Genomic DNA, 14,534 nt, shown 5'->3' on the forward strand with positions numbered 1-14,534 from the left:
GCCTGCTTCGCTGCTAAAGAGTGCTCGAGCATGTTGGGCTGCTCTCAGAATCCTTCTGGCAGGTGTTGTTTGCAGCAAAGATGTTTCCTCGCTCGTTCGTGAGAATCGAAGTCGTAAAGGTTTGGGATGTTGTAAAAACACTAAGTGAAGAAAGCCGATTTGTGTAAAAACACGCTCCTTCAGAGAAATAGCTTTTGAACTAACAAATATTTTTTCAGTACTAAGTTTTCGTCAGCACGAACGACTTGACGCCTTTGCAAGCAGCCTTTTCTCTGGTGTGCGTGCGCTTTTTCCTTTTAAGTCAGTATTTATTCACTTTCGCGCTAGATAAGCAAATAAAAAACCATGATTTGAAATTGATATAATGAGTATTTTTCTTTTATTGTAAAAACAAATATCGCTGTAAACATGAACTGTGACTATGTTATACCGGCTAATGAATGGCAACGTTTTAGCTCTACTAAACAGAATACAAATAATAAGCCGTAAGGGCAGCGAATTTTGGTACTTCCGTCTCTAGGTTGCATGTAGAGGCATGTACTGTGTGTCCGGAACAACGCAGAGAACTCATTACTTATTAACAATGAAAGATTATGTATGCAGATTTTAACTCAATTATAAACGACCGCCTTAAACAATTTCTCACTAAACGAATTATGGTGGTTGCTTTTAATGCCAGTTCAAACATGCCTTTGTTTATGAGAACCTGCTAACTTTGTTAGATATTGTAAAACTGGCGCACACTGTGTGCTAATAATCGCTGTAACTCCGCAGTTCAGCCTATCGAATATGGAAAGCAAGGGCTCCAAGGATGGCTCATAATTTAGTTCGGTAGGTGCACGCTCGATTTAAGTACTGTGCGACGCGTCGATGCGACGCCCCGACCCGACGCGTCGCATCCAATCGCCGCAGTTGATAGCTAGTAAAGCGACACGCTAAAAACGTAAGCGACTAACTCTTTGTGTATTTGAGGTTTAGAACTGTATTTTTTGACAAATTCCAGACGGAACTCATTATAAAAGACGCGCCCTTTCGCCCTGTCTTAAGGTTTGATCAATGACATCACTCCATTTCATACATAGCGTGCAACACTGCGAAATCTACCACGCCTTCTCGCGCTCACTGGATGCGCACTCAAATAATTGTTTGACATCAATCTAAAACATAAAACACAAAATTTGGTTAAATAAGAGGGAGCAACAAGTGAAAACAAGGAGGGAAACACAGGTGTGAAGATTAGGGAACAAACTCGAGTCAATGATGCGCATATCAAAAGGGGGAGATTGGCGGGATGTACACTGCGTAGAACATACCGCTTGGGTTATTGGGAATGTTACAGAGGAAACAAAAACGCAACGGAGAGACGAGGCAAGGATAGTTCCTGCGATAAGACAGCAGCGGCCAGCGCAGAACAAGACTAATTGGAAACCAGCTGAAGGGGCTTTTGTCGGGCTTTTGCACGTAACCGTGCGGACAGTGAAGAAAAACAAGTGAACACTCGACTACCTTGGCAAAGCAAGTATCTTTGGTTGTGAGAATGTAAGCAGTGCTTCGCAATGTCTAGCTTTTCGTTTTATGCCTTATCGCATTTTCTTCCTACTCATCAGTGACACCAAAAAAAAAGTAGGAGTGGTTAAAGGTGGGTTGATTTTCATTTGCGTCCGCATTACTTTGCGCAGTTTCCGCCGTTTTACGCGCTGTGAGCGAAGCACGGTCATCATCATCAGTCTGACTATGCCCATTGCAGGGCAAAAGGCTTTCCCATATATTTCCAATCAAACCGATCGTGTGCCAGCCGCGGTCATCTTATCCCTGCAAAATTCCTAATCTCAACCGCTTACCTAACTTTCTGCCGCCCCCCGCTACGCCTTTCTTCTCTTCGAATCCAGTCTGTTATCCTTAACGATCACCTGTTATATTGCCTTCGTGTTATGTGCTTGCCCGTGCCCATTTATTCTCCTTAATTTCGACTTGGACATTATAGTCGAAACTAAGTAAGGGGATGCAATGGCTGCCCCTCTATTGATGTAACTGTCCGTCTAATGTGCTGAAATGAGCCAGCACTTGCAGGTCACCAAGTGCTTTGTTCGTGTCTCGTCAACCTTTACGTCCCAATTCTCGCCCATGCTAATTTGGCTAGTATTCTTAAACAACATCGCTATATTGCCTGCAATACATATTATGAAAGCGCCACTAAAAATGGCGGTTTATAAATTGACGATGCAGCCGGACCCGTCAAAACAATACAGATTTCATGGGAGCTGTTTATGAAAAACACAACTGTTACAAGACTTGCAACAAGGAACTTACTTTCCATTAAGTATCTAATTGACTGCTGCGTTATCTTGACTGAAAAAGTAAAACCCACAATTAAAAGCACCATGCAACCTCCTGTAATAGCTTCTTATATTCTACATGGTCTAAAAGTATATTTTACGGGTAAAAGTGGCGAGTTTTGAAAGCAAATGTGTACGTACCTTTTCTCATGAGTACTTTCCTGCTTGTATCCTTGGAACTGAATAGGAGTCTTCATAATGAAATTGTATAGGTCTACTGCCTTCGCCAGGTCTCCTACGGAAATTGCTCGACCGTTCTCCCCTAGTTTGTGGCTTTCCCGGCATTCTGTTGAAGCTTCTAACAAGAGCAGCAACGCAAGTGCCCTTATAACGAACGGTTTGCCTGTAAAGAAAAGCGAAGGCAAGAATGCGTGTCCTCATTTATGCGAAATTGTTTGGATGCAATATATCCAAAGTAGAGACAGACATCTGGGTCCAAATTATGTGACGCTCTCGATCTGACGATAGTCCCAAAACAGTCTCAAAGCCCGCCGCTATTGATCGGCCTTGACCACGCCATGACCGTGGTCAAGGCTGACCAATAAGAGAAGGGCTTTTAGACGGTTTTGAGACTGTCTTCAGACTGAAAGCGCTTCGTAATTTGTCCCCTGAAAAACAGACGTATCTGCTTTGTTAAACTTGTGGGGAAAAAAATTGTTTAAACTCATTTATTAACAACTTGAGATTGTATCTAGTTTGCTGTATAGATATAGTGCCTGCTGGCTATCATTGGCTCCCTGACTTTGTCAAGCTGTCTTCACAGCTTTGTGTAAGGGGGTCGTCCGTCAACAATCTGGGTATTGAACATGAAATTGAACTCAACTGAAGTCAATAGATATAGTTTAACTGTCCTGCACATCAATTTAACCTTACTCCAGAAGAAGTGGTGTTTCTGGTCACCTAGATACTGACGAAAAAAATCGAGTGGCGTCGTTGTAAAGTGCACTCGCCCAGATTAGGTCATAATGTCGTGAAATTTTTTCATACGATTATAGCAGAAAGATGTGTTTTAGGTTTGAGTCTTTTTGGTGTTAGCGTATCGCATTTGTGCTGTGCTTCTCGATGAAAAACAAACGAAAGTTGTGCCGCTTGTCAGTAACTAGTTGTGAATGGCGCTTTCTGCTTAAAAATTGAGAATCTGAACGAAAGGTTACTTTTTCAGCCAATCAAGTGATGCTTTAAAGAAAGTAAGAGATTGAAACTTCAAGCTTACTTATCGCCGCTCTCATTGTCCACAAAGTCTTTTCGTCAGTCGAACATCTTACTTTCAGTGCTGAAAATGACAAACACTAAAGCGGTACGGGACACTCCAAATGAAAATGAATATTCTCGGCATACAATGCATGCGTGTCGTTCTTTGACCTCGTTGAATCTGGGTAACTCGCAACTGTGGCGGCGCAAAAGATGTCGGGCTAAAAGAAAAAAATTAAACAGGAACTTCGTATCTAGAGTACAGCTGGATTGACAGTGCCGGTATTGTGCTGAGGTCTAAGTGGGAGAAATATGCTGCATATTCAATGCCGCAACGTTTAAAGCTAACCGGCAGGCTGCACTGACCAGTGTTCATAAAAACTAGCATTTCCACCTCGCTGCTTGCCCTCATGTGCCCTCGCTCATGCACCTATGTATTGTCGCTTCGATATTTCATGTAGTATATATAGGTCGCGGACAGTTCTAAATTTGACAGCAGGCTCTTAACAATCGCAAGAGCAAGGCAGCCTGCATGACGCATGGAAATTATAGTAGAGTTCGCGCCATCGCTAAGTAAAAAAAAAAACAAAAGCATTCGTGGTCTGCACTCCTGGTACACTGACTCGTAGGTACTATCACTGCCGCATAATAGACAATGCGAAACAAATTTTACACACCCACACACATAGCGTACGGTCTCGACTGGCCGTCGTCACTGTTGCCGTGCCGAGTTGCATATCGAGCGGCGTAACGGCCACCCGAGCCCTTTCACCTTAAACTTATTTGTTTATTTTACAGGGACGTTACGCGACAGCGTAAGCTCCCCATGTATTTTCTTTTAAGGCGAAAGCCTTTATAGGCTCATGACTCGCCAGCGGGGATTTTCGCAGAAAAGTGTCACACTATAGCTGTCAATCAAACTAATGACATCATCAAAATAAAGCATAACAAAATTCAAAACATTAAGAATGAATGAAAATAAAAAATTTTAAACATTAAGATAAAATAAAATAGAATGAAAATAGAAAATAAAAATAGCAAAAAAATCTGAAATACAACGCGTATTGCCGTCGTGGAAGATACCCCCGTTTTCAGAAAGTTCCATGCCTACGCATTCCTGCACGTAAGCAGACTTAAGTGCCCTCAGAACTTTTTCTTTAGTGCTGGCTTGCACTGAGATGTTTCACCGCGTGGCTACGCGTGCACTAGCCAATTGCGTAACGCAAGCTTTGTTAGCATGGAGTGACAGGCTGTTCAGTCGACCTCTGATAGCTGCTTTTCAGATGGACACACCACGCCACGGCCTTCACAGCTGCTACCGCTGTCTACACTCGCACTACTGGCTCTACACTCGACCCCGCTCTCCTGCTATTCCCTCCCTCGTTGCTTCTTTCTTAGATGCTCCTCTCCTTATTTCCACTCGCAAGTCCTTTCATCAGCTGAAAGCAACGCTCGGCTTTATGAGGACTTGAGTCTAAGGCCCGTGGGGTTTTTGTAGCATGCGGAGACGTTTGACTTCGACAGCTCTGAAGCGATCACGGATGCAGTCATTCCCTATGTGGCAGGCGTGGATCTCGTGCACAACTCCACGCTGGTTCACCTGCGGAAATAAAGGACTTCATATCTAGTCACATTCCATTACTTTCCTTGCCTCTTTTCTCCTCTTCTTCGACGTGCTCTCTTACTGTCCATACGTTACCTGTTATTCCCATCAATACGTTCACAACAATCTCTTACAATATTTCAGTTTCCTCACAAATATTGTTAAAAACACAACACATTGGCTTTCTATGGCAGCATTAACTGCTGGATTCCAACGCTGCGCAAACTTTAAAACCAAGACACGAACTGCAAGATTAAACCATTCCTATCAATTTGTTCATAACAGCATCTTGCAGTATTCCGCAGGCTGCCTTACAAGTAAATGTGATATCCAAGAAAGGTGCACTTAATTTCATCATTGTTGCATAGGAGCGTTTTGAGAGGCCGGGAACCGCTGAGGCATTTCGTATGTTATTGGTTAGCTTATTTCCACCTTAAGTGCTCATATAATAGATATTACATTCGGTTTAAAGGCTTTCCTAACCTGCTTAGCGGTGGGTGCAAGAAGACGGACGCAAAAGTCCCCATGTTCAACAGGAGGAAACCCAGACATCTGAAAGCGAAGTGTTTCGGATAAACTAAATATAACAAGCTGCAAGAAAACAGAAATGTGCTCTGCAGGCATAAATGCTGAAAATTAAAGAACAGAAAAATTGCCGTAATATGTACTTCGCAACTAGCATGGCATTTTAAGCTAAAGCTCAGTTTCAGTGGTTATTACCGGTTTTTGAAAGTGCTCCTCGGTCCAAGTTACTGGTTTTCCAGTAAATTATATGCGGCAGAACGTGAAGAATCGTGTCAAAGAGAGAAACGATTGCACGAGAGAAAATCTCATTCCGGTCGTTCGATGGATGATTGTGACGAAGGCGAGCAGATGTTATTGGCGGTCATTTTACTCCCTCAAGTTTTCTTTGATTTTGCTACTAGCATGATGCAGGCAAAGATGGTGACTCAAGCGAAGTACACCCACGATCGATAAAAGCGCGACTATTGTACAAAGCGTAAAGTGATTTCAGTGCGTTAAGTCTTTCTTTTTTTATTGAGATGCTGTGTATTAGAGCTCATCATCGTTACCTTTAACTCTCGTAGAAAGGAAGGAAGCAAGTATCCTAGCCCAGTCTGTCTAAGAAACACGTATTTCTGCTTTCGTGACCTACACAAGCTTCGCTATTAACAGGGAACTACTACGTTCGAGGAAGGATGCCTATGGACGTCTGTCTTCACAGTGGCGTTACTAGTTCATTCAAGACCCGCGATCTTTCGTTTCACAACTCTCGGCCTTGAAAGTAATATTTAATGTGGTATTTATGTTTACCGAATAAAAAGAAGTACAAAAATCAGCTGAATGCGCAGGAATATTTCACGTATACAAACAGTTTTACCGTAACGTTTGTAAAAAGGCTTCGAACACTGCTACAACGTTTTCAGCAGGCAAGAAACCGCTAGCAAACCAAGTAGGGAGATAGCGAGAAAGACTTTTTTAAGCTGGACCTCATTACACATACAAAATATGCAAATTTCAACTGCCAAGCGGTTTGCAATAATGTTCGAGCCACGCTGCGTGAAATTGTGCACAGAAATCCAGAGCTGAAAAATTAATGAACACGTAAGTTTTCCATTCGCGCGACAAAAGTCCGTACTTCATGATTCACACAATTAAACCAACAGTTGAAGGCACAAAACTGCTCCGGAATCGTTGTGGGTGTTCTCAAAAGAGAAACCGAACGTAATCCTATTCCATTGCCCCGCAAATCGACCTTCCTAATGCCAGCCGAGAGAGCGCATCTGTTGGGCGCATGACTCGCCATCCTCATCGACGGGAGGAGGGCAGTTGAAGGCGTCCCTGAAGTCTGGCGTAGAATTCACGAACGCCACGTTCGTTATTGCTTCCTCCTCGGTGCTCACTCTAGTAATGACACGCAAGCAAGCAGCGAAGTGTATGTAGCGAAGGTAGAACACCTGGCTGATTGATGCCGTCCACAGGCTCCAAACAAGGAAGGACTTGTGCCATGTGTCCTGTCGAGCCGACCAGGCCGCTGTCTGTAGGCTCAGCACTGGGTATCGAAGGGAGTGGTCAGACCTGTCTGAAGCGCACTTCCGCAGCCTGTCCAGCTTCTCCTCAGCCTTTGCTGACCAGGTGGTGTTCTCGAGGACGAGCGTCCACAGAGCGTCGGCGACTAAGGGTCCAATAGCCGCAGACCGTTCAAACTGTGCGTCTGGGTTGGTTGTTCCCACCAAGCCGAGAGTGATTGGTGCGATAAAAATGTAACCGCTGGTCACCTGTACGTACTCATCGAATGTCCTTCTGTTCAAAATGTTGGTGACGGCCATCCTTAGGTTTAAGACAGACAGGCGTACCTTCAGGAGCCAAGCCTCACGCAGCAGAATGTTGCTGAACATGTTACCGGAGACGTCTGGCAGACGCTTAATGAACGCCGCCAGCTGAGCTGGCAGCACCAGCTTCAGCCTCGTGATGTAACTGGACACACTAACCCTGTCGATTCCTTCACCTAGGAGCGACAATTTTTCGATCACTGTGGTCTTGATGCTGTTGACAGTAGCTCGTGCCTGAAGATCTTTGACAGGATCACTGAGTCGCTCGGCATAAAAGGCGAAAATGAGCATTCTGAAGTGCTTGACGTAAGTAACGCAATGTTCTAGAAGTGGGGCCGGCTTGAGGCCGCTCCAGTGCAAGGTGTCCTTGTAGAGCCACACAGCCGCCTCGAAAATGGCATATGAGACAGCCATGGGCTGATTCGCTGGAGTTGTTAGGAAACTCAATATACTCCTTATTGTTTCGAAGGAATCGATGTCAATGGCAGTATTATTTGCGGGAAATGAGTGGATTTTATCGAGAACAGATTTGAACGTAGGTGCTGAACCTTGAGGTACGAGGAGCTCAAGAAGTCGAAGGTTTCCGCTTACTTTGGGCTCGGCTTGTCTTTTGCGCTCAAAGTTCATTACAATGGTAGACACATCTGTCATTGAAAGGTTAAAAACGCCTAAGTCGTTTAAAACCGTGAGCAAGTACTCTAGACCATCGCGTTTCGTTGCTTCGTAATCACCGGACAGGAAGGGGGCGATGCTGGAGTTTTGCGACCAGAAACGGAGCATGTACTTCTTGCCTTGCCATTCCGCCGATATACTCACGGGAAGAAAGACCCTGCAGCTCAGCGACAGGGTCAGCACGAGCCGAAGGTTGTCCTCGAAACTGTACGGAGCGACGACGGGTGATGAAATGACTTCCAGAAGGCCATGTACCACGGTGAACTGTATCGGTTCGGTCGAAGCCAGCGTTGAGATGCAGGACATGTATATCCTGTGGAGTGCTCGTCCAGCTTCGCTTTGCTCAGTGCCCTGGAGAACAGAGGCGAACGCTTGTCCTTCGATTCCCCTGAGCGTGGAGTCGGAACTTTGGCTTTTCCAGTAATAGCAGACATAAAGAAAGGGCTCCTGGCACGGGTCCAAAGTCAGGTTCACCATGGGGGCCAGAGGATCCAGAAGCTTGGGGCAGCAGAATCCGCTCTGGTCTTTGCTCTGCGTGCGGGCAGGACGAGGGCCGATTCCAATGACAATAAAGACTATTCCAATTACAAAAGCGGTTGCAAAGCACGATGCGACCGTAAAGAAGATAGGGTGCACCTTGCGTCGCGCTATGGTGAGCGAGTCCATCTGTGTCTTCCTGGGAGCTCGAGCCTCAATTTCTTATCTTCTCTTTCTTTCAAAATGCTTTGCTGTGGTCCTTTGCTGCTTCTGGACTCATCATAGCGTTACGTTCCAAGAATGCTGCAGTATATTGCCGATCCTTATTGTGAATCGTAATATATTTAGTTGAAACTTTGTATCCTAATTTTGTAAGGTTTTGGAATATATTTGGTTATGAAATTAACTGAGTCATCCAATCTTCCCCGGTCAGAGATGTGTTAATGTGAAAGCGTTACTACCGAATTCGCTAGTCCAGACAGTGACCCCAGGCTGAGCACTGGGGGTGTTGTGAAGGCTTGCGACGCTGCGGGGTCGGGATGTAGTGGGGTTGGGCTTAGGTTCGCCTGCTTGATAGGTTGGTCCCAGCGTTGTTGCCACCTCGCCACGCTGTCGGCGGAGATGGCGAAATCGGAGAGCTCCCGGGTCGGGAGTACTTGGGCCTCTCGGGAGATGCCTGCGGGCAGCGGGTTCGATTTTATCGGCACCATCGCTTGGAGGTCGAAACATCGGTGCTATTGGTGGCCTTGGCTCTCGTTTTCAAGATCTGAGAGGTTGCTGCCGCGTGGGTGATTTCACTGCTGATGGCGGTATGAAGAAGCCTCGCTCGCCAGCTCGTGGGCATGCTCGTTGTCAGGGTACGTCATGTGATCGGGTGCCCCAAGTGATTGTTGGTGCATCTGATGCTGCGGGACCAGGACTGATTGCGGGGTGGTCAGATAAGGGCCCGAAGGGCCACAACGCACTCTGTGAATATGTCGACTTGGCTATAATTGTGTTCAACGTTAGGTGCTCACTGCTCACATAGCCAGGCTTTTCTATCCCATTGCTTAACCGGCTTAACTGACCACGCATGTTTGGAAAAAACCAGAGCGAAAGAAGAACGGAACGGAAGCGCTTGTCCGTGCTTCCTTGCTTACGTCCCGTTCTTCTTTCCCGCTGGCTTTTTGCAAACATGCATCCTCTCCAACTTGCCCAGTTCAGCATCCTTGTGCTTGACCCCGGCCAGAGCTCTACTGGCGCCGAGCATTTGAAGGTGCAGAACAAACGGATGAAAGATGAAGAAAACGACGTGAGAACTCGCATTGCGAGGGGCTTCCAGCTGAACACTAGTCGCGGAAGCCTGAGCGAATGGTCTAAGACATCGGCAAACAAAGTTGCATGCACTGGCGCTGATTCGAATCCCACGCGGGGTAATAATGTTGTCTTTGGCTGCTGGCTAGAATTCTGGCGGAAAAGTTCGCTGCGATTTTCTGACGACGTCTGCATGAGTTTGCAGGAATTGAGCGCTTTTGAAAAGCAATTCATGGTTAGAAGAAAGAAAAGTGAGATGGCGAAGACTACACGTCAGAGACCGCTTCTGAAGTTTTTTTTTATTATTACGTAAGGATCGACTTTATCCTCGTTCGTGGTGTCTTCTTCCTCTGTTATCCACCCCACTCCCACCCCTCTGTGGTGCATGGACGACTGATAGCGTGTGAAATATGCCCAAATGTGCTCCATATGCGCCCTTCATACCCGCCAACCGATACCTACTCCGTAACTGTCGCTGGCGGAAGTAGTAGCAGCGATGAAAATCTAAACAAAGGCAAGTGTCAGACAAGCAAAACATTTCACCAGGGGCACCATTTTTTTCTTTGAAGGCAAGGTTAGAAAATTATACAGGGTGAAGGAGGCAAACAAACCTGTGTCGTGACACAGTGAGCCTCCAGAACCGCACCCAAGAAGCGGGGGCAAACTATCAAGGGCAATGAAAAAGCCGTTACATATTTAATCATGACAGTGAGAAGTGTTCAGCCGTTGAGCCTGCAGCACATTGCAATTAGAGTTGCATAGACTTTTTCAGCGTACAAAATGGTGCTCGCTAAAAATATACGTGACTAAACCGAAAGTGGTCTTGGCACAATTGAATGTTTAATACAAATTGCGAATGAAAATATCATCACCATCAGCTCAGTACATACGCAATAGGTAAAAAAATCATGTACGCAGGCCATTTATTTTCATCAACGTTTCGGAAAATTTCCCTCTAGGGCACCAGATTATCGTGGCGCGTTGGAGATTTATATTGCCGTAGGGCGTTTCAACAAATAGAACAGACATAAACACGCACACAATGAACGGTCACATTCAGTTCTGTTCAGCTAATAAAGTTTCTTGTTCAAATATTCACTCATATAAACAATATTAAGTATTAGCCCCTATATCTTCTTTTGGTCTTGTGCTCTGTGATCGCAAAAAATAACAAACGTAACTCGAACCAGATAAAACTCATAGCCCACCCGTCACTCCTCCTAAGGCGTCATTCGAGGCCTTCTATCTCTTGCGCACAGGTGCCGTTGTTCTCGACTGGTAAAGAGCAATTGAAGGCTTTTCTAAAGTCTGGAGTGGCCGCCACAAACGCAACATCTGCCACAGCCTGGTCTTCGGATTCGATGCCAGCAATAACGCGCAAACAAGCCACGAAGTGGATGTAGCGCAGATAGAACACTTGGCTTATCGATGCCTCCCACAAGCTCCAGACTAGACGAGGCGTGTTCCATGTGCTGTCCCGGGCAGTCCAGGCCGCTGTCTGTAGGCTTAGCACAGGGTAGCGGTAGCTGCTGGCCTTCTTAGAAGCACACTTCCGTAGTATGCCCAACTTTTTCTCTGCAGTCGCAGACCAGGTGGTGTCGTCGAGAACAAGCTTCCACAAGGCGTCGGCAACTACGGGGCCAACGGCCGCACTTCGTTCAAAGCGGGCTTCCGGATTGGTAGTGGCCACCCACCCTAGGACGACTGGCGCGATGAACAAGTGACCGCGGGTCACAAGGACATATTCCTCGTAAGGCTTTCGATTCATAATATCCGTTACGCCCAGCCTGGCATTGAATCGTGATAACTGCAGCCGAAGGGTCCACGCTGAATTCCGCAGATAATTGCTGAACAGGTTACTGGAGACGTCAGGCAGATCCTTTATGAGCCGTGCCACATACGAGGGCACCACAACCCTGAGCTCGGAGATGGTGTTCGACACCTTAACCTTGTCACCTGCGTCACCCAGAAGAGATACTTTTTCGATCACGACTGCCTTGATATCCTCGGCTGTAGCTAGCACTAGCCGGTCTTTAACTGGATTGCTGAGTTTCCTTGCGTAGAGGGCAAACAACAGAATCCTGAAGTTCCTCAAGTAACGAACGCACTCCTCAAATTGTTGTGCCGGCTTGAAGTTCTCTACTGACAATAGTTGTTTCATAAGTAAAACAGCCGCCTCGAAAATGGCGTACGAGATGGCCGTGGGTTGATTAGCTGGGTCTGCAAAAAAGCGCAGAATCTTCCTAACTAAATGAGGAAACTGCAGTATTACGGTAGTACTATTTGCTGGAAATGTGTAGATTTTGTCGAGAACTGATCTAAATGTGCTTGGCGCTCCTTGCGGGACGAACTGTTCCAGGAGTGAAAGGTTCCCAATAACTTCAGGCTCCACTTTTCCTGAATGAGAAATGTGAGATGCAATGTTAGAGACATCTGTCATCGAGAGGTGGAAAGTGCCTTCCTTGTTTAAAGCTACCAGCAAGCGCTCAAGAACTTCTCTTTTGGCTCCTTCGTCGCCTTCCGACAGAAACTCGATGACGCTTGAGTTTTCTGGCCAAAAACCGAGCCGGTATTTCTCTCCCGTCCGTTCTGCGTTTGTGTGAACGGGACTAAAGGCGCTGTAGGTCAGTGAAAGGGTCAGGATAAGCAGAAGGTTGTTGTGGAACCGGTACGGCGCAACGACGAATGATGATACGTCTTCCAAAATGCCACGTACCAGGATATTCTCTGTTGGTTCGGTCGACGCCACGGCGGAGATGCACGACGTGTATATCCTGTTGAGTGTGCGGCCAGGGTCACTCTGGTCGGTGCCTTGTATAACAGATGCGAAGGCGTCCTTCACGGCGGAACTGAGCGTGGAGTCGGCACTCTGGTGTTCCCAGTGGTAACAGACGTAGTGAAAAGGCTCCTGGCATGGGTTCAACGTCAGGTTCACCATGGGTGCCAGAGGATCCAGAAGCTCGGGGCAACAGAATCCTTTCTGGTTCTTCGTTCTAGTGCCTTCTCTGTGGGGGCCGATCGCGAAGAAAATTACGAGGGCGGCTGCAAACGCAAGGACAACGACGATGCACACAGTAGCCGCGTAGAAGTCTCGGTGTGCATTATACTGCAGTGGCGCGACTGAGTGCATTTCTTCCAGGCAGTGTGTCACGCCTTCTTCTTCTACTTCAGTGTCGCTGCTTCCAATTTCTCGGAGCCTGCTAGCTTGCATTTATAGCGTGTATGTTTCCTAACCTGCCGAATCAAATACGATGCACATTGTTCCATTATCTCTATCTAAAAACAAAGCATAAAAGCGGAAATTGCTGAAAATATCATTTGCGCTGTCCTCGCGCTTGAGAGCACCAAGATGTCAACCTGATGAAAAAGATGAGGAAGAACCTGTGGGAGTGCGCCGCGCTTGTTCTTGTAAAACAAAGCATTACAAGCAGCTTTTTCGACTCCTTTCTTATGATCCTTATCAGAAAAAAATCTCTTTTATTGCGTAACCGACTGCAAACACAGCTACCGACACACCTACTTACATGCTGCCGACAATGCTATGAAGCAAATAATGACGAAATACTCGTATTGTAGCAATAAGCAAATGCTATTCGCCTTCACAGTGTCGCGCGTTGAAATGCCGCATACTGAGACCTGAAAAGTGAGGGGTACGTACCTTTTGGAGGACATTAAAAAGGTGGATTGCCCGTTTCTGTTTTCTATTTTCTTGCAGCTGTTTTTATTTCCACTATACCCGTTATACGGAGCCCATCCGGGCCTTCGTGTTACCCTGGTACATACAATTTGGCATTTTCCCAGTGGTGCACCCACCGGAAGGTGCTCGGGCACCCTCCAGGCTCCAAAGGTGCCTCCTACGGAGCATCCTGGGTAGAAGCACACACAAGCCGCACCCTTGAGGAAGCCGTCGGCTCCACCTCATAGCTTCCATTCTACTGCAGAAACATGCGAGATGAAGTATAGGACAATGGCTTCCTGCGGCAACGTATTTTATGATGATTATGATGATGATGATGATGATGATGATGATGTTCTTGGGCCTAATGGCACATATCCACGGCAGGGGATTGGGCAGGGTGCATTGCGGATTTTTCAGTAGTGATCGACATCTTCCCTGAGAAAGGTAGAAAGTTGGTCAATCTGATTATGATGCATCGTTGAAAACCGCATAAAAAGACAAACGTACGAAGAAATTACACAAGGACGAGTGCTCGCCTTGTCCTTGTGTTGTTGTTGTTGGCATCTGGTGGGGTGGCACATACTCGCAGGTGGAGATTGGCCAGGGTGCCTTGTATATTCAAACAGTAGTGAAACATTGACGCAATTAAGGGAGACGTGGGTGAGATTTCTTTCCACGCATGTTTGTCCTTTTAAACGCTTTTGCCACCATCTTCTTCCCCTTCTTCTCCTTCGCTTTCTTCAGTCAGTAAGTAGCTGCGTGTGATCAGTGGTGTCGTGTTGCGACGTTAATTGTGTGACCTAGGAAGCTGTGGCAGTCAGAGCTCTTATATATATTACCAGTTGAGGAACTTCTCACAGAGAGCGAGAGAGAACAAAATTTATTTTACTCTGAAATTTCAGTGGCGCATGGGTGGAGCCCTTTGTCGAGGTTCCGTGGGGCTGCTGCGG

This window comes from Amblyomma americanum, chromosome 6, assembly GCF_052857255.1.
Source record: "Amblyomma americanum isolate KBUSLIRL-KWMA chromosome 6, ASM5285725v1, whole genome shotgun sequence".
Taxonomy (NCBI): Eukaryota; Metazoa; Arthropoda; class Arachnida; order Ixodida; family Ixodidae; genus Amblyomma; species Amblyomma americanum.